Source organism: Solenopsis invicta, chromosome 16, assembly GCF_016802725.1.
Source record: "Solenopsis invicta isolate M01_SB chromosome 16, UNIL_Sinv_3.0, whole genome shotgun sequence".
Classification (NCBI taxonomy): Eukaryota; Metazoa; Arthropoda; class Insecta; order Hymenoptera; family Formicidae; genus Solenopsis; species Solenopsis invicta.
Window position 1 is genome coordinate 11,795,747 of NC_052679.1, and position 21,935 is coordinate 11,817,681.

General features: G+C 42.9%; 1 protein-coding gene across 8 annotated transcripts in view; it reads right to left on the reverse strand.

The window, feature by feature from the left end:
* Positions 1 to 21,935, reverse strand: part of LOC105198174 (protein phosphatase 1L) — a 269,334-nt gene that overhangs the window by 177,071 nt on the left and 70,328 nt on the right. The window lies entirely within an intron of this gene.

Genomic DNA, 21,935 nt, shown 5'->3' on the forward strand with positions numbered 1-21,935 from the left:
CACCTTTCCATTTTATTGCATCCGGTTGATTTAACCTTTAGACGACCGGAGAGTCTAAATATAGACGCTACGGAGGACTCTCTATTATATAGGTTGTATCGAAGATATAACTACAATGTTTCGGGAATTTTCTAAGGGAATTATAATAGGTCCAATGCCGGCCGTTTAAAGGTTAAAGCTTTCTGAATAGATTGTAGTATATCCCCCGTCAGCCAAACGTGAACAAACAGATCATTCGGACAGTCTGCTATCAATTTCTGTTGCTAGAAAGGCAACAGATTTCACACAGACTTTGCAATATCTGCAAAGGTCAGCAAACTGGTGTCAGCAAACTGCTGTCAGAAATAGAACAGAAACTGTTGGCATTTAATTCCAGCAGAAATCGAGCAAATAGTGTTGACAGTACTGTTGTCAGATTGGCGATAGAAATCAAGCACAACCTGCGCAACACGAACTGACGGCAGACTGGCAGCAGAAATCGAGCACCGCGTGCTGACAAGACCTGGCGTCAGATTGGCGGTAACAAACGAGCAGGATCGACGCGACAGACTGGCAGCACCACGCAAACACGCCGTGCTGCCAGCACCTAATGTCAGATAGGCGACAGAATTAGAGCAAGACCTGTACAATACAATCTGACGGCAGATTGTTAGCACAAATCGAGCACCCCGTGCTAACAGGATCTGACGTCACGCTGGCAGCAGAAATTAAGCAAACCGAGCTGTTTTGTATATTTTTAAAATGTGACGTCACTCTTCATGAATTTATTAAAGGCTTATTTAAACAAACTTGCATAATTGCATGCATAAATAACATATTCATAAAGAAAGCGATTGATCCATTTTTTTATGCATTTGCTTTTAATTATTGGACCAATCAATTTCTTTATGTATATGTTCTGTCTGTTTCTGTTTGCATTCTATACGCTGCAATTTCTATCTGCACTTGTCCGCGATTACGTACAGGAATCCGTATCTATTTGCATGTATTGTGTCCAGATTTCTATCTGCATCTGCCCGCATATATAAATAATTAAAACCCATTCCTGGCCATGGTCCGACTAACAAAAATAGACAAAAAAATTGGAATTGGAAATAGGACCAAAGCATAAAAAAATTTTATTGACGTAAAAAGAACTTTTCAAAACTCAATTTTGCAATTAATTGGTATAAATAAATTATTAAAAATTTACTTTAAAAGAGAACTGATTGCGCCAATCGATTCTACAGGAAAAATTACTAAAGAAACGTTGCAAAAATAAATTTTACAATTAATTTGTTTATAACAATTAAGAAAGCGTTATGCATGTTTCTTGATTCATTTTTTGAGTAAAATTAGTTGGAGTAATCAGTTTTCCTCTACAATCAATTTATAGTAATTTATTTATAACAATTAGTTGCACAATTGATTTTTGCAAGCGTACTTTTTTTACGTTTTTTTTATGCTCTAGTACTATTTCCAATTGTTGTTTTTTTGACTATATTACTTTGGGCAGAAACAGGTTTTAATTATTTACATAATTTATACAGTTTATATAGTTTATTTTAAAAATACTTAAAGCTAAATAATTAAAGGGCTACTGAGAATGTTCGCGCGATACTCAACAAGATAAATTTTTTTCTGTTAAATCAGCTTTACTTCAAATATAACTTTTTATTAATGATATCACAAGTGTACGATTAGCTCAGTGTTAGCGTATTAGGTTATTGTCCCGAAATCTTAGGTTCGAATCCCGCCGGCGCCAATGCGTTTTTAAAAATTGTAAAATAATACGTAATCGTAATTAGTAAAATAAAATATATGCAAATTAGATTAACCTATAATAAAAATAAGAATAAAATCTGCAAAAAAACTAAAAAAAATTTTTTATAATAAAAACTTTTGAAATTTTTAAATAAAAATGCTTGATTTTTACTGCCAACGTGACGTCAGAACTTGTCAGCACGGCATGCTCGATTTGTGCTAGCAGTCTGCCGTCAGATTGTGTTGCGCATGTCATGTTTGAATTCTGCCGCCTATCTGGCGTCACGTGCTGGGAGCACGGCGTGCTCGCCTGGTGCTGTCATTCTGCTGACATAAAATATCAACAGGTTCTGTTAACAGAACGTAAGCAGAATTTGAGATCAGTTGAGTTCAGTCTGTCAACACGTCGTGATCAAATCTGCCGCCAGCCTGCCGACACAGTGCTAACATTTTGCTGACTGGGTCCGTATCTAGACATTCAGAATAATAGTCTAATTCAGAAATGTTACAATAGTGTATATTTGATACATTACTTATATGGTAGTCATTTAAATAGGCAGGTAACTTTGAAACACGACTAGAGTTTCTTAAAACATTATCGGTTGTTTGAGAATTGTGTTTCTTTAAGAATTTCTGAATTTAATGGAGGTATATCGTTTAGTTTTTGACCTTTTTCTTGAACTAAAGGTTTTTCAGTTGTATTAACTACAAATAAATCCTCCTCATTTAAAACTGATAAATCATTAAATTTATCAGTAGGACAATGCTCAGACATATACATTTAGTTTTCAATAAAAATGACATCACAAAATTCTACAATTTTAAGGGTGGTAGGTCATTTTAAGGGTGGTAGGTCATCAATTAAACAATACCCTTCACTTGTAAAACTATCCCCACAAACATTAATTTAATAGCTTTATCATCCCATTTTTTAAGATTAGTTTTAAGGATATAGGCAAATGCTTTACAACCAGACTTTCACATAGCCTGGATCAGATTTTTTACCCATCCAAACTTCATATGGAGTCTTATTATTAACAGTTACGGTAGGAGAACGGTTTTTGCAATAGTTTGCTGTACATACACAAAGCTTCAGCCCAATGCTTCTTATCAAGTTGAGCATGTATCAGCATTGCATGAGCTTTTTCAACAAGAGTTTTGTTACAACGTTTCGCTACTCCGTTTTGTTCGGATGTATGTGCAATTGTCATTTAATAATGTATCCCATTTTTACGGAGATATTGTTCCATTTCTGAATTAACAGATCCTTTTCCTCTATCGGTATGTAGAATTTTAATGGGTATACCGACTTGTTTTTCTATATAAGTTTAAAATTCTATAAATTTATGTAAAACTTCAAATTTATATTTTAAGAAACTAACAAAAGTCATACGCAATTTATCATTAATTAATGTAAATACATATCGAGCATTATTAATGGAAAGAATATGCATGGATCTACAAAGATCTAAATGGACTGTTTTTAATAGTTTATTTGCACGTTTAGTTTCACCTTTAAGAAACAGATTACGATGTATTTATCCTTTGATACATGCAATACAATTATCAAAAAATGTTTCCGTTAATTTTAAACCTGTAACCATATTTTGTAATTGTTTTAGGCCATTACTACTTAAATAGGCTAAACGTTCATGCCATAATTGATTAACATCATTTTCTGAAGCAATTAATAAAACATTTTCCATTAAATCTAATGTATATAAATCATTGTCAGCAAAAGCGGATCCAGTGGCAAGAACTTATCCTGTTTCTTTTTTTTGTTAAAAACAAAAGAAAATAAAAACTCTTGATATTTAAGACAGTAAATAAAAATAAAAATGAGGCCAGTGAGAGTCAACGCGGATATACCAGGGGAAGTAAAAAATTATCCGCACTTTTGTTTACTGCTACAAGCGTCTAAATATGACCGCTCCGCTAGAAATTTGCAAGGAGGAACAGAGAGCTATGATACGATTTCTTTAATCGGAAGTAAAAGGTGCTGAAATTCATTGGAGGCTGTCAACACAATGTGGGGACAGTGTTTTACCACGCCAAAGTGTGACATATGAAAAGGGAGCAGAACGCCCGTCAACTTCTACAACCGACGAAAAGGTTTAACAAGGTCAAGAATTGATACTGGCAAACCGGCATATTGTGTTAAAAGCCTCCGATGAATTTCACTCCTTCCGACTAAAGAAATCATATTACAGCTTTCTGTTCCTCCTTGATGCAAACTTCTAGCGGAGCGGTCATATTTACACGCTCGTAGCGGTAAACAAACTGATGCGATCAAGGTCCAGCTTTGATTGTAAGACCCCAGTAGTGCTAACTTGAAGCCTGTCTGTCCGAAACGCAGTGTGACAAACTTAAAGAAGTGTTCTAGAAAAGTGCGGATAATTTTTGACTTAACCTAGTAATTGAGCAATAAAGACTACAGATACAATTGAATCTGTTTAGTCACAATAACAATAAACAAACGTTTTAACTCTCTTTGGAGTCCTCCTCGGCGTATAAGTAGTATAACAGAACAATATAACAAAAAAAGAAAAAATAGCCGACATCAGTCTATAATGTTTATATGCGGCTGAGTCACCATCAGTTGGTTCATACCAGATCCGCAGTGACATCTTAGCGCATAGCATTCTCGAAAGAAATGACAAATCTCTGATTGACCAAAAAATTATTTTAGATGACAAACAATTACATTAAAAGGAGAAAATTAAGAGTGACTCACCAATAGGAACTGATGACGACGTGTGAAGCTTTGGATAACACTTGTCTTGTAAAAAATTCACTTGTTAAAATTATATTCCTTCACGTTATCGCAAGTTATTAACTCCGCAAAGAGACGTGTATCTTGTCTCAACGCAGTGGGAATACTGACTTTCGTGCTACGAGTTTTGTGCTACGGAAAATATTGACTCGAACATAATAATTTAGCAAGGTCGAACTGATCAATTATCAAAATAAATATAAATAAGAACGAAAAAGTAAAAGAATACATAAGGATAACATAAAACAAAGAAGCCAGTAAAATAACAAGTTGGTTAATAAAACGCTTTTTTTACAATAAATTATTAAAGACAGTCATTAATAATTTCGCAATTTAAACAAAAAAGAAAAAATTATAAAAGAAGAAAGTAATAAAATTACATAAATAATCTCAGAGTTTCTTTAAAAGGGACAGGCATTATGCAGAAATTTGGTGTCTGTCTGCAACTTGAGACTATTTTTTTTTTGCAATTGAATATTTCTAAAATCAATCGTCTGCTTAAGAAGCGTACGCTGTCCAAAATTTTAATGTTTTCCCAGTCGAAATCATGATTACAATTTAGTTTGTGTTCTGTAATAACAGAAAGATTAATCGTGTTCCAATTAATGTGAGTTTTTTGTTACTTATACGCTGAGGAGGACTCCAAAGACAATCGAAACGTTTGTCTATTGTTATTATAAATAAAAAAATTTAATTGTATCTGTAATTTTTATTGCGCAATTATATCCGCTGATTCTCACTGGCTTTATTTTTATTTACTGTCTTAAATATCAAGAGTCCTTATTTTCTTTTGTTTTGAATTTACGCTGGCTGAAAAATGCGTTATAATTCTATATCGTTTTTCAGTGTTATATTGTTGATTTTTGGTATCATCGCTATCAATTCTATAAAATTGTAAATAGAACATTACAAGACGTTAATTAAGAATAAAAGCTGTATTAATTTTATAAGAGCGTGTATTAGAAATAATATAACTGCACCTCATTTTATTGTGAATCGTAAACTTTATTACTTTCATTTTAGTTCATTACACAAATGGAATTACCTAAGCAAACAATTTACCTTTAGAATTTTGAAAACAGAGTTAAATGACGCGTTTAGATCTGTCAATTATTCGCAACAGTAAATTTTCCATCTCAAAAAAAAAATTTTACGACACGTTACGGTCAACATATGCCAGCCTTTTTTCCATAGATAGGCCACTTTTCATTTTCATCTTAAGCAGGAATATAAAAAGTTGGATGGGAAAATGAATTGGCTTATATATAAGAACGCTAAACGTCGGGTGGACGTAATTTAACCAATTAATTCTTATTATTCGTATAATGACAGAGATAATCTCAACAATTTTAAACTTTACTTCACATTACATCCAACCAGCAACACCACGTCACATCCGCAGAAAACTAATGTCACTATTGACCCTAAAGATTTTGTTAATGGATTAAATGTTTCTTCTCTCACTACTATCAGGGAGAAATGGTTTATTAATCTATCGTCTACTCAGATTTCAAATAAAACAAACTTTTTTGCAATTGGGAGATAATTTTTCTTTATCGACGACAGACAAAAAGAGTGTGATATTTAAAGACATCAAAAATAATAAAAATAACCTAAGCAAACTTAAGGTTGAACAACACTTCGGCTGCTCGGCGGACGCCGCGAGGCGGATGCCGATCAGCCTGGCGGAGGCGGGGGGCGACGTCGGTCGCGCTCGCGCTCGCCGATCCGCATCCGCGGGGGTGGCCGGAGGAGCGAGGGTGAGCCTAGCTCACCCGATGAGTCTCTTCCGGGCACCACCGTGGATGTGGATCGGCCAGAGGTGGAGGAGGTTGTACAAACCTCCAGGGGCGCGGTGGAGGCGGTCTCCCCTCCCGCGCTTGAGTCATCGGAGGAGGTAGTGGTAACCCCGGATATTCCGGGTGTGCCCGCCGAATCCGGGACTCAGCGTGCGAGGAAGCGGGCACGTGGCCGTCCCCGGCTCGATGGGAGCGGGCCTTTCAGGTCTCCGTCTCCCCTCTCGGACGGGGCGGACATTGAGGACCGCCTCCACGGAGTGCTCATGGAGGGTTTCAGAGCACGGCGGCTTAGAGCCAATGTGCTACGAGACTCCTCGGAGGACGAAGATATGTCGGGGGGACCTGATTCGCGGCCCAGGCAGCGAATCAGGATACCCCCGACATTATTTACACCGGAACAGCGCCGAGAGCTGGACCGGGAAATAGGTGTTATCTCCCGTAGCACCACAACCGATTTGGCCGGCCTGGCCGACGGTTGGCTACGGGAGGTGGAAACTGCCCGGGCAAAGTGCACCAATCTCGGCATGCACGGAGCCTTGTCCGGGCGGATGAAAAAGTACACCCACCTCGCCCGGGAGGCGTTGATGACCCTGGCCTATCGGGCCATGGGCCGCCTCGGGCGAGATGAGGTTGGTCACGAGGACGCGTCGGCCGCGGCGCGCGAGGAGGAAATAAGAACCCTCCGCGCCGAGGTCGACGATTTACGGGGCCAGCTCGGGGTCGCGAGGAGAGCACTAGTGTTCGAATCGGGGTCCTCGGGTGCGTCCCGGGACAGGGGGGGAGCTTCCTCCCGTCCCTCATCGGCTCCGTCGGTTGCTCCGGTCACCGACCCGTCCCCTTTCGAGGAGACGGTGCTCGAGATGCTGGAGCGGCTGTCGGGGACGGTGGGGGAGATAGAGAGACGCCTGGTGCGGGTCGAGGCGGGGGTTGATTCGGCGCCCGCCTTGGCCGGTACCGGAGCGAGACGCGTTAGAGGTGGACGTCGGGGGGACAGGGCTCCGCGGGAGGAGCCCACTTCCCCCGAGCCACCCAGCGGCCCCGCGGACTCGCCCGCTCGAGCTCCGTCTACGGACGGACCGAGCTGGGCGACCGTGGTGGGCCGCAAGGAGAAGAGGAGGGCTGCTGCGGGGGGGGGTGCCGACGAAGAAGTCGGCTCCCGCCCCCGCGCCCTCGAATATCGGCCGTGGGCGCTCCCTTCCGCGGCCGGGCGTTGCCGGTGCTGGTGCCTCGGCGGGGGGTGAGGCGGCATTGCCGCCCCCTCCTCCGCCGGGGCCGCGGCGCGGCGATAAGAAAAAAAAGAAGGGGCCGAAGGGGGGTAAAACCGGGGGGGGACGTCTCGTGCGGCGTCCGCTGCCCCGCGTGCGGTGGGGAGGCGGATCCCGCGCTCCTCCGTGGTGGCAATCACGGTGGAGCCAGGGTGTGCCTCCTACACCGACGTGATCAGGAGGTCCAGGGCGGCGATAAATCTGGGGGATATTCTCCCCCAGCCCGAACTGGGCCTCAAATTTAGAGTCTCGCAGGCCGGGGGTGTCCTGTTGGAGATCCCCGGCACCGAGAGTCGGCCCGCGGCGGAGCGCCTCGCGGCCGAAATGAGGCGGGTGGCCGGGGGCCCGGGGATCCGGATAACCTGCCCTATGCGTAGGGTGGGGATTCGGGTGTCCGGGTTCCTGGACTCCACCGAGCCGGAGGAGGTGGCGGTGGCGCTGGCATGCGCCGGAGCATGCAGCGCCACCGATATCATAGTCGGTCGAGTTACTCGCGGCCGTCGGGGCATTGGCTCTGTGATAGCACAGTGCCCGGTCGCGGCGGCGGCGAGGCTCGCCAAGGTGGGAAAAGTGGCCCTGGGCTGGGCGGCTGCGCGCGTGGAGGTGCTTAAGGCGCCTCCACAGCGCTGCTATCGCTGCCTGGCACAGGGCCACATGCAGCACCGGTGCCCCGGTTACTTTGACCGGTCCCGGTGCTGCTTCAACTGCGGCGGGGAGGGTCACACTCGGGCACGGTGCGCTAATCAGCCATTCTGTCCCGAGTGTGCCTCCCGCAACAGGGCAGCCGGCCACCGACCGGGTGGCGCGGGCTGCCCCAAAATACCCCCCATGCCCCGGAGGGCCGGGGGGCCTCCTCCTTCCTCCCCGTATCTGGGGAGAGAGGAGGAAATGGAAATGGAGCGGCCTCCGTCATCGCCGGACGCTGACGCTGCCCGCGGCGCTCAGGCCGTTGGGGGCGACGGTCCGGCGGTGGCCGAGGCCGCCAAGGGGGTGCGTCTCCCGCGGGCGGGGGCCCAGTTGATGGGCCCCCGGCTGCGGTGGATGCTCGGCTGCCGGGGTCCACCTCGGACAATTCGGAGTCCGGGGAGGAGCCCCCGCCGCCTAAATCGCGCGCGGTCGATGAGACCGGCGCGCCCGACGCAGTCAGCGTGTCGAGTCACGCTTCCGGGGATAACCTCCCCGTGGCCAGGGTAGTTCTGTCTCCCCTCCCCCGCCAACTCCCGCAGAGGGAGCGGAGGGGGAGTAAGGCCACGAGGGAGGCGAGGCCCAAGGGAGGCGCGCCAAGTGCGCCCTCCCCGGGGCCGCCCGTCCTCGGCAAGGGGAAGCGGCGATAGTGCCGCTCCTCGGGTGCCCGCCCCTAGCTGCCCCTAGCGCTCGGGGGATGCGACGGGACGGGGCCCAGGCCGATGGGGCCCGGCGCCAGGCGAGAGGTTCTCTCCCCTGGCGACCGGCCTGGCCACGCGAGCGCCGTGGACGGGAGGAGGCGGGGCGGGCGGCGGCGACCGCTCGTCCCTGGGCGTGGGGCTCGCACCGGCGATATGTCGGGAGCGGTCCCATGGCCCTAAATGGGCGCGGGGGTGCGTGATGCCTCGCTCCGCATCCCCGGGGTCGGGCTAGGCCCTACTGGCTGACGTATCTCGGCTGGGCCAGCAAAGCCCGACTCCCAACCCGACGAACTGGCGCGTCGGGGAGCTTCATGCTCCGATCCCCAGTGGAGGGATGTTGGAGAGTGCTATAGCAATCCCGGTCCCTCCACGCAACGGGGCGAGATGGGCTCGGTGGGTTTTTAGTGGGTAGGCGGGCCGGGCCTCACCAACTTTCTGCCGCGCAAGCGGTCTGTGCCGGCGAGGGGTACCGCGTCCCGAGTCCCACACTCCCGTGGTCTAGCCAACCCGGGGTACTATGAGTATTTTCCCCCCGTTAAAAAAAAAAAAAAAAAAGGTTGAACAACACTTAAACATTAGAACTTTATTTATCCGGATTATAAATATTTTCTCTTTGCCACAGTAAAAAAATAAAGTTGCAGACAGATTACGTTACTTATTAAAACTTACTAAAGAAATTCATGCAAAATAATCCAGAAATAATTTTCACAAAAGCTGACAAAGGTAATATCACCGTAACTCTTGACTGTGATATGTACTTAAAATAATACAAATGTTGGAAGATCGGGACACATATACAATTAAGAAAGATCTGACGAACGCACTTTCACGAGTAAGGTACGTGATTTGCTGATGAGATGAAAAAAACTCAATTATATTATGGATGCTATTTATAAAAAGGCCTATTGCAATCTGTCGAGGGCTTATGGCCTTCCCAAAGTCCACAAATTGGGTGTGGCATTTAGAATTATAATATCGTCTATTGATAGCCCCCTATATGATTTAGCTAATTTGCTTCATATTCTCATCTTTAAGAATGTCCCTGATGCTCCTAGCAAGGTAGATAACAACTTCCAACTCATTCAAAAATTAAAGAGCAAACATCTGGACACCGATTACAGTTTAATTTCACTGGATGTCATTTCCTTATTTACGAATATCCTTATAGAATTGGCTATGGAAAGTATTTCCAACAGGTGGGAGCACATTAAGTTTTTGCAATATTCCGAGATCTAAATTCTAACAAGCTGTGAGGTTTGTTCTCGAATCTACTTACTTCAGTTTTGGGAACAAATTTTTCAAACAAAAATTTGGCACCCCTATGGGGTCACTGCTCTCGCCTATAGTTGCAGATCTTGTTGCGCAAGATCTGGAGGCTGAGACCCTCGCATGGGTGTTCAATTGTCTATGTATTTTAGATACGTCGATAATATTTTAATGGCAGTCCCTAATAATTTGATTGACGTTACCTTGCAGACGTTCAATTTTTTGCAGCCCAGATTACAATTTACGGTAGAGAGAGGGGGTAATAGAATCAACTTTTTAGATGTAACTATTATTAATAAACGACAATGTACTAATGTTCAATTAGTATCATAAGCTAATTTTTTCGGGCAGATACCTGAACTTTTTGTCGACTCACCCCCTTAAAAAATCCAACTTTAGAGTGCTGTATCTCGAAACCGTATCTACCCGTAATCGGACTTTGGAGCCACGGACACTTTTGTACTACGTGTTGAGAACTACAACATATCAAATTTAAAAAAAAATTAGCCGAAAGCCAATTCTCATAAGGATTCTGCGGGATCCTTTACTACATTTATTACAATTACTTTTATAATATCTTTTACCTGTTTTGTTATTTATTTTAACTGCTAATGCATTTTGTGCTGGAATCGATATTTTAGCATGTTCAGCCAATAACTTTTCACATATCAAATCCGTTGTCAGAGTCGTTACGCTATGTTCCAATGCCATCGAAAGTGTATAGGTATATTCGTTAGGATATTCGCTGCTACAGTTTAATTCGAGTATTCTGAGAGTATTTGTCTCATCTTGCAACCTATTGTCTTCATTTTTTTAAGATACACAGCCATGTCTCGACAATTTTCGTTACAAGTAGCAAACATTTCTTGATTTAATAAGATAAAACAATTTAGATTTTTATCTTCGTATAACTTGGATAGACGATCCCATATTTCTTTGGCTGTTTCACATTCTTGAATTGTTTTAATTATGAGAGAAGCTACGCCGCTAATCAAGGCCGATCTTGCTTTCCGGTCTTTGGTTGAGTTATCTTAACTTTCCAGGCAAACATAAAGTTCTCTATCTTCCAGATAATATTTTATTGTAAAGTTCCATTCGTTGAAGTTAGATTTAATGCTACATGTAGAAATTCATGCTTTCTTAACTTTAAAATGTTTGACATTTAATTTATTGAAAGTTTATCAAAATTTACTGGAACAGCGTTCAAAAAAATAACCTCAGTGCCATCAATGCTTTTACTGTTGAAATAATTATTTTAATAGCACATTAATGCACATGTATCACACTTTTTACGTGAATAAAAGGTCCATAACCTGTTGAGCTTAGGTAAATGATTAACACATGCTAAGGTTATACAAAACATGGTTAGATTATATCCTTTACGGAAGAAAGTCTTAATGGCATAATACAAAAGAAACCAAAAAGAACATATTAGGAGTACAAATTGAAAACCGCCGTTTTCCAGTAGATGGCGCCAGCGGTAAATGCTGGCGCCAAACGTTAGATCAAAAATTTTAAATGTAAGGTTGGGCATCTGGCAACAATTCCTTATCATTGCAGTTGTGAATTTTTATCGGCGTTATATATTTTTTTGTGATCGAAAATGTCGAAATTTGTGCCCAATAAGCGTCATTTGCGGGAAGTTTTGCTTTTTGCCTTCAATTCAAAAAAATCTGCGGCTGAGGCGCATCGAATGATTGTAAAAACTTATGGTGAAGCTTCCATTAGTGAAAGAACGTGTCGAGAATGGTTCCAACGCTTCAAAAGTGGTGATTTCGGCGTAGAAGACAAGGAGCGTCCCGGACAGGTGAAAAAGTTTGAAGACGCACAATTGGAAACATTACTGAATGAAGATTCATCTCAAACGCAACAGGAGCTTGCAGATTCATTGGGCGTGACTCAACAAGCTATTTCACATCGTTTCAAAACCATGGGAATGATCTAAAAGCATGGACACTGGGTGCCATACGAATTAAAGCCGAGAGACGTCGAACGGCGTTTTTTCGCGTGCGAACAGCTGCTCCAACGGCAAAAACGGAAGGGTTTTCTGCATCGTATTGTAACCGGCGATGAAAAGTGGATCCATATGATAATCCAAAGCAAAAAAAATCATAGGGCTACCGCGGCCATGCATCAACATCGACGGCCAAGCCAAACATCCATGGCTCGAAGCTCATGCTGTGTATTTGGTGGAACCAGCTCGGCGTGATTTATTATGAGCTGTTGCAACCGGGTGAAATCATCACAGGAGCTCGCTACCGAACACAACTAATGCGTTTGAGCCGAGCATTGCAGGAAAAACGGCCACAATACGAGCAAAGACACGAAAAAGTGATGTTGCTGCACGACAACGCTCGGCCACATGTTGCTCAGGTCGTTAAAACCTATCTGGAAACATTGAAATGGGACATCTTATCTCATCCGCCGTATTCTTCTGACATCGCCCCTTCAGATTACCACTTGTTCCGATCAATGGCGCATGGCCTGGCTGAGCAGCACTTCCATTATTACGAAGAGACCAAAAACTGGGTCGATTCGTAGATCGCCGCAAAAGACGAGCAGTTTTTTCGACGCGGGATTCGTATGCTGCCCGAAAGGTGGGAGAAAGTAGTGGCCAGCGATGGACAATACTTTCAAGAATAAGTATGTAACCATTTTTCAACAATCAATCCTCAAATTTTGACAAAAAACGGCGGTTTTCAATTTGTACTCCTAATAGATAATCAAAATACAAGTGTGAGTAACTCAACATAGAAAAAAACGCATTTTGACGGTGGTGCCGCTCACACCAAACATAGAGTTGAAATGTTCAAATCTCATTTCAACAAATTGGAAAGATAAATCCTCGTCGGCAACCAGCATGCCATCGCAAGAAAGTTCTCAGCATCCTCAGCTCAGCTCTAGCACGTATAGGTATACGACAAAAGACGCCCTTCCGTACGAAGTAGGCGAGACCGGGCTATTTGTTAGACTTTTTTTCTTTTGTGTCTTCTGAGTTCTATATTCATTAAAAAAAAACATGAGACGATTTGAAAAGTTGAATCTTCCGCTTCACAATGCCGGTATAGATAGAACATGGAAGTGTACTTGCTTTGAAGTACGTATAAAAATGTCGATCAATGCCAAAAATTACGAAGAGCCCCAAGCCCGAGGTAATTCGTAACTAGTCCAGGAATATCCCAAAATTTGTGTTTTAAGTTAAAAGACTGTAAAAAAACTGTTGTTAAAACTTTCTTTTATTTAAAAAAGGATATAGGTATACAAAAAACAAATACAAACATACACGTTTGCATGTCTTTTTATGCCATCGGTGTGACAGATTTCTTAACCTCACAAGTGTCAATCTTTGTCGCTTTATAACTTTTACCTGCTTAAGAGCGACGATTTTATACTTATATTCATGTTCTATCTACTAAAATACACGATATTATCAAGTTTGAACTAAATCAATGAAAAACTTCAGTTTATCTCAATGCTTAACTCTGCGTAGCGTAGACGTTCGTAACGCAGTCAACGTAAGATTAGGATTACCCATAGGTGCTGCAATCAGTATTAACAAATCACCCCGGTGCTCGGTATTATGAATAGCCCTAAGATCAACTGTGCGCATTATTGCGTATGATCGATAAAAATAGACATCACACAGCAAAAAGTAAACACGAAATGTTTCAAATACATTCAACTGGACACGATACATTTCAAGTTTTCAAAAAAACCTTATTATCTTACTTAAATTTCGAAGAAATGCTGACTATCAGAAATTACTTCGACTGTCGCAAAACACATTTTTCACTACTACGACTTCAATATGACGCCGTTGTCAATAAAACTTTGTTAGCAACATCGTTACATTAGGACATGTTTACAGTGTTTAAAGTAAATTTTTAATATATACCCATAAAAAGATATTTCTAATTATCAAATTACCCCGTCTAACAATTTGCCCCGGTTTCCTCTATTTATTTTTTTCAAAAATTTGGATTCTGCATTCTAAAAACTTCCTCATCTGCTAACCACATGTAGAACAATTGCAGCTATCTCACCTACAGATATTAAAGGAGCCAAAAAGATTAGCCCGGGCAAGTTCCTCGCTACATTCAAATCAGCACAGGCCGTTAATCACTTTCTGGTATCTCAGGCTGTAGATGCTCATAACCTCAAAGTGTTCGTCCCAAACTACAAGTTTCCTGCGATGGAGTCTTGCGTAATATTCCTCCGGAATTTAGTGAGGAGCTTCTAAACTAACACCTGGTCTCGGACAAAAAAATACTGAACGTTCGATGGCTCAACCATAGGACAGTAAATCTGTATATGTATCCTTTATATCTATATGCATCACTTTTGCCAAGGAAACGCTACCAGATAAAGTGGTGCTATTTTGGGTCTTACACGAAGTAAATTTCTACGTTCCTAGAGCTAAGATGTGCTTCAAGTGTCATAGGATGCAACACATCAGCAAAATATGCAGAAGCAAGCTACAATGCCTGTGGGGGGGATCCCCATCTCATTGCGCCTGGCGCAAACAATGGCAATGACAAGGCTTATGTCCCGGGCAACAGCACCAAGCTTGCGCGGCGTACGACTATTCGTTTTGTTCAGCCAAAAATAATTTCTCGCATACATGCATGAACTGCTAAAGACCTCATTTGGGCGGATCCCAATAGCACACGAAACCGATAGCACACCATTCACAGCGACCGATGTTTACAAGAGGAGTCCGCGACAATTGACTCACCGATTTTAATAAAATTTTATGGGTGTGTAGTATTCACTCACCCCTTTACTGTGGTAAAACCGTTCGTTGCGAAACTTAGGCATTCTCGAGAAAATAACAATTAAATATTTCCAGCATCTATAGTACCATTACAGAAGAACGGTTGTCGAGTTGGCGATGTAGCGTAGATCGTTAGAATGTCGATTAGTACGCGTGGGGTCCCACGTTTGATCCCCGTAAATAATTTTTTTTTTTTAATTTAAATCTTATATTTTTAAATTGTTATACGAGGTGTGTTCAAAAAGTATCGCGAATTTTGAATTTTCGCGGGTTACGTATATTCGAATTTCGATCTTTTTGTGGCGTTATGTTGGTACTCATGTCTCTCACTTATGCCGACAAGCTCGGCCATTTTGAATGTTCACTTAATTGTTGACAGCTGCTTTGCTTGCACGTGTTTTGGATCGTCTTCGATTTTTACCTATTCAAAAAAATGGATCAAAGAACCTGTATCAAATTTTGTGTGAAAAACGAAATTAAGTGCGCGGATGCATTCCGAATGTTGACTGTGGCATACGGAGAAGCTACCTTGGACCGAAGCAACGTTTATCGGTGGTACAAAATGTTCTCAGAAGGCCGAGAAGATGTGAACGACGAAGAGCGTGCCGGACGCCCGAGCACTTCAACAACAGACGAAAAAATTAATGAAGTGGAGAAAATGGTATTGGCCAATCGTCGAATCACCGTTAGAGAAGTTGCTGAGGACCTAAACATATCGATTGGCTCGTGCCATTCGATTTTTATCAATGATTTGGGCATGAGACGGGTCGCCGCGAAATTCGTACCAAAATTGCTCAATTGCGACCAAAAACAGCATCGCATGAACATTGCTAATGAGATGTTGGACTCTGTCCGCGACGACCCAAATTTGCTCCAGAGGGTCATAACTGGTGACGAATCGTGGGTTTATGGTTATGACGTGGAAACCAAAGCTCAATCATCTCAATGGAAGCTGCCGCACGAACCAAGACCGAAAAAAGCGCGCCAAGTTCGGTCGAATGTGAAAGTTTTGCTGACAGTTTTCTTCGATTGCAGGGGCGTGGTGCATCATGAGTTCTTGCCACAGGGTAGAACGGTCAATAAGGAATATTACCTGCAAGTTATGCGCAATTTGCGCGAAGCAATCCGCCAGAAACGCCCGGATTTGTGGAAGAACAAAAATTGGCTTTTGCACCACGATAACGCCCCTGCTCACACATCGTTGCTTGTGCGCGACTTTTTGGCCAAAAACAACACACTAATGATGCCGCAGCCACCGTATTCCCCAGATCTGGCCCCCTGTGACTTTTTCTTGTTCCCTAAACTGAAGAGGCCCATGAAAGGACGACGTTACGCTACGCTTGACGAGATAAAGACGGCATCGAAGGAGGAGCTGAACAAGATAAAAAAAAATGATTTTTTGAAGTGCTTCGAAGATTGGAAAAACCGTTGGCACAAGTGTATAATATCTCATGGGGATTACTTTGAAGGGGACAAAATAGATATTCATGAATAAATAAATAATTTTTGAAAAAACACAAAATTCGCGATACTTTTTGAACACACCTCGTACATGGTGATTCAGAACGACCCATGTGTCCCGATAAAGACATATTCTTGAATAAATTCTGAGACGATTTTTCCTGTACGAAAATTTTGTCCGACGCTTACTTTTTGAATAATGAAAGGATAAAGTTAGCGAATCACGGGCCGTGTACACATGGTAGACAAAGGCGCCGCAACTCACCGTCCGACGCGGGCGCTTACTCGTGTCGGACGGTGAGTTGCGGCGCCTTTGTCTACCATGTGTACACGGCCCGTGATTCGCTAATTTTATCCTTTTATTATTCAAAAAGTAAGCGTCGGACAAAATTTTCGTACAGGAAAAATCGTCTCAGAATTTATTCAAGAATATGTCTTTACCGGGACACATGGGTCGTTCTGAATCACCCTGTATATAATTTTTAAAGTGTTTTTCATTATTTAATATAAAATGTTATTAAATAATAACATTATTATAACATTATTATTATTATAACATTATTTTGTTATGTTATGTTGTTATGTTATGAAGTTTGTTTTCCAAATTCTCTTAATCAAATGAAATGTAAAGACTGCACATGAAATGTCAATGATTACATGTGCATGGTGCAATAAACCATTGTGTTTTAATTGTTTTTACGACAAGTATCACCCTAAAAACTATAAACTAATTGTATAATAGTTATTGTAAATTTTTATTGCAAATATATTTTTTGTGTTCATGAGAACTTTTAATTTATTTAATAATAAAAGAGCATGTTTAAATTCCTTGATTTTTTTTAAATAACATTTTATATTAAATAATGAAAAACACTTTAAAAATTATATATAACAATTTAAAAATATGAGATATAAATTAAAAAAAAAAGATCTTATTTACGGGGATCGAACCTGGGATCCCACGCGTACTAATCAACATACTAACTACCTACGCTACATCGCCAACTCGACAACCGTTCTTCTGTAATGGTATTATAGATGCTGGAAATATTTAATTGTTATTTTCTCGAGAATGCCTAAGTTTCGCAACGAACGGCTTTACCACAGTGAAGGGGTGAGTGAATACTACACACCCATAAAATTTTATTAAAATCGATGAGTCAATTGTCGCGGACTCCCCTTGTTAGAGTTTTTTCATTGATTGGGTTAGATAAGTCAAGATGATAGGTTGGTGGGCTATTGCACTGTGCGCTATCGGATCCCGTCCCCTCATTTAACTACCTCCGCAAAATGTCTTATTGTCCACCAGTACAACTAAACAATTACATTGGCTGTTTTACAAAAGATTCCTATGTTTGAGGGCAGGAAAAGGATTAAAACTAACACAGTTATTTCTGATTCAACAAATTCTTCTTATTCTCACAAAAATTACAAAAAATTCCCTTTTTTTAATTCAAACAAAGCTAACACAATAAATGGAAATAATAACTTATCTTTAATTTTCAACAATAACCACTAACTGAACAACTTGGACGAGACCCATGACAGCCCCAATCTACCAATGACATATTCACGCTGCAACCTCATGACCTGTTAATGGGACCCACTCTCAGAAGCTAAAGCTTATTAATAAGAGAGTCGACGAATTCTTCTCACCTTCAACTCGATGGGGATCTTCATCTGCAATGCAAGGTAACAATAAGGAGACATATAAACGAGCATGGCTATTTCCAAGTAGGCGCTCGACATACGTCAACAATTAGAACGGCGTTGCTCTCGCCTGACGCTCGAATCACAGTTACGCAGGCTCACCTCCCACTGAATACCATTATTTTATAAAACAATTCTCTTCTATTTCTTATAACTTCATCCTTCCCTGCATTTTAAATGGAAATGACACAGAAGCTTTCGAAATTCTCAAAGATTTGTGTATGCGCAATATTCTGCTATTAAAGACGCTACTGCTGTTCGCTCTGCGTTTCCAGTTAGGGGAACCTTTTTTTCAGACTGTTCTGCTTTTGCAAATTATAACCCAACTTAAATTAACATACACACCTCTCATTTGCTTTCTGGGATCTCAGGAGTTTCGGTAGTTCAATAGAACTACCAAGGGGCCAGATCTAAACTGCCTTTTTTACAAAAATTTATTGTCGACTTCAATATACTCTGTCTATAAAAAACCTTCTTAAATCCTAACTTTTCTCTCTTTTTTAAGGTATATAACGTGGTTAAAAAAAACGTTCTGCAGCGCAGAAAACGTGGCGTTTCTGTCATAATTAAGAAAAATTTGTTTTATTCCATTTTTCACCTTGATGCATTCTATTACCCTTCCATTAAAATAATTGGTGTGCTTCTCGGTGCTGAGAGCGCTAAGCTTTTGCTAATTAATGTCTATCGGCACCCTGTTGCTTATTATCCTGCTTTTTTCAACAAATTATTCAATTTTATTAATGACTATCCCAATATTCTTATTGTAGGTGACGTCAACGTTCATCACTTCGTTTGACATAACGCCCAAGAAGATCAAGCAAGCAGGGCACTGTTTCTTGCTCTGGAAAATATAGAATTTGTAATATTAAATAATAACGCTTCCACCGTGAGTGCGCAAGCTGGTTTTAATAAAAACGTCATCAATCTGGCTATTGCCTCTCTCAGTGTAGCTTTCTGTGTAACATATACTGAAAGTGATTGCTTTGACAGTGACCACTGCCCTGTAATTACGCTTATCAACTTGCTTCTCGCACAAACCAATTTGTATACAAGCTACGCTTAAGTCCCAGAAAACTTGAAATTTTCGATCAAGTCTGCAATCAACTCAATATTGCAAAAGTTGTTAGCGCTGCCTTCCCCACTCTCAGCAATTACCTCACATTCTTCTCCCAGATTAAAGGTACCATATTTCAATTCATTTCACCCAACAAACGCGGTCTGCACTCCGTTAATGCTCATAATTCTTCCCCAGCTCCCCCTTGGTAAAACAATTGGTGCTAGGAAGCTATTGTCTTCTGTAAAATGGCTTTACAGGCTTTCAAATCATTGTCCACTTAGGTTAACCTTCTCTTATACCAAAATGCTAAAAGAGACATAACTAAACTGCTTTTTAAAGAAAAACGCAAAAGTTGGATCAGATTCTGTAGTAAATGATAGTCATCACCGGTGACTCCTGGAGGAAAACGAGACACACCGCGTCGACGGGACTAGAATTCATCTTCCGGAGAATCCACTGCCTGGGCCTCAAAGTAGCCCTGAATAAAACAGAAGCCCTCTGGCTCGGAAGGTTCAAGGAAAAAAAACCGCAATGGTCCCACATCATGGTGGAAGAAACCCAGGTTAAGGTGAAGTTCCAGATGAAGTATCTGTGACTAATCCTTGACTCTAAGTGGGGCTTCAAGCCCCACTTTGAACAGCTGGTTGTCAGGTTAAGCAACACGGTCTCCAGTCTTAGCCGTATTATGTCCAACCTGAGGGGCCCCTGTGAGAGGGTCCGCCGCCTTTTCATAAAGGTGATACGCTCGATGGCAATAAACGGGGCGCTCGTGTGGTGCAATGCTTTTGTGGCCACCTCGCACAACAGCCAGCTCTTACACAAGGAGCAGCGGAAGATGGCTATCAGAGTCGCGCGGGCGTACGGCACTATCCCGTGGAGGGCGGCATGTCTGCTGGCAAGCTCGCCCTCGTGGATATACGTGGCTCAGTCGCTCACCGACACTTATGACTGAAAGGAAGAGCTCACTCGCGGGGGTAAGTCCGTGACCAGAAATGGTGGAGGAAAGGAGAAGGTTAGCAAGACGAGACGTGTTCGCACACTGGCAGAGCAGACTGCCTTTTGCCAGGGCTGGCCTAACGGTGGTCAAGGCTCTCGGGCCCGTGCTGAAAGAATGGGTGTGAAGGGTCCATGGAGGCCTCTCCTTCCACCTGACGCAGGTGCTCTCCGGGCACGGTTACTTCGGGGAGTATCTGCATCAGAAGGTTGGGAAGCCTCCACCAAATGCTATTATTGCCTGGAAGAGAAGGATACAGCGCAACACACCCTGGCGGAGTGCCCGGCGTAGGGCGGGAAGCGCCGTACCCTTATAGAGAAAATCAGGATGGACCTTTCTCTACCAGCGGTAATAAAGGAAATACTGGCCGGTTCCGAGGGCTGGAATGCGGTGGCCTTCTTCTGTCACAGCGTCATGGTGCAGAAGGAAGAAGACGAGAGAAGACGCAAGGAGGACCCTAAGGTACCTCCGGAAAAAAAAGGCGCAGCTATTTGCATCAATACTAATAACGTGTCTCCCCCCTCCTCTCTGCCACAAAAGATACGCGAACATTCCAAGCGGCGTCTCAGATAAGCGGAACTGTTGGACACGGTCCCTCACTTGTGAACGGAGGAGACCGAGTAGTAGTACAACGGAACTCAGTACAAATTGGTGGTTCTGTCTTACTTTCCCGAAGAAACGGAAAGTATGCCCCTTGCAGTATCGGCGGCGGGATATCTGCTGGAGCAACCCGCTCGAAGCTGGGAATGCGAAACGCGGATGGCTGAAAAGCCCGAGGCGTCACGACCCGCATCCCGGTTAGGGCGGCTGTCTGTCCACTGGTCGGCCGCTAACTTCCGGAGGGGAATCTCTGGTCTCGAGCGGAGACTCGTTTGGGTTAGGACGGACCGCGGTGCATGCTCAGCCCGATCCCGTAGGCCGCTCCGAGCCCAGACGTCGGAAATAGTTGAGGTTTAGTGGGTATATCGCTCTAGGGCGGGGAGTCCCACATACTCCGTGTCCCCATAGGCACGGAAATGCATAACGCATTCCCCAACTATTAAAAAAAAGATTCTGCCGTAAATTCAATCATAGAACCTCTATTGCGCTTATTTAGACCTTTGCTAAAAAATTTAGAAATAGAAATTTGATGGCGGATTCAAGATCTGTCAATCCTGCCGGTCAGCTTTCTGCAAAGCTATGATTGCAAAGTTGTGCCCACTGGGATGCATTCTTGCAGTAGACTCCTCCTTAAAAAGTTTTCCTCGTGAGGATCCTCTATTGAGCAATTTCTGTCCGGCTCTTGACTCCCCATTCTCCTACAAGGAAATTCTTGTCTCAATTAAGTCTGTGAGATTGACCTCTGCTCCGGGTCTTGACCAGATAAATCACAGCATCATTAACGCATGCAACCGCCGAAATTCTCACACAAAACCTCTCACAATAAGTTTTAGACCCAGCAGACACCAGCAACGTCGGAGGCGAGAACTAGCTTGGTGAAAGACAAACGGGAGATCAAGGTAAATCTGGCAGCTCCAAAAGAAATAAAGATAACCAGTGATGACAAAAATCCAGCAACGCCAGAGTGAGCGCTAATCCCAAGAGATATAACAGAGAAAGCAAGAGACGCCGCATTCCATGAAAAGGCAACAACGGCCCAAATCAAAAAGGAGAACGCTCTCGCGGAGAATTTCCGCTCACTCAGAGAGTAAACGGCGAGTAGAACAAC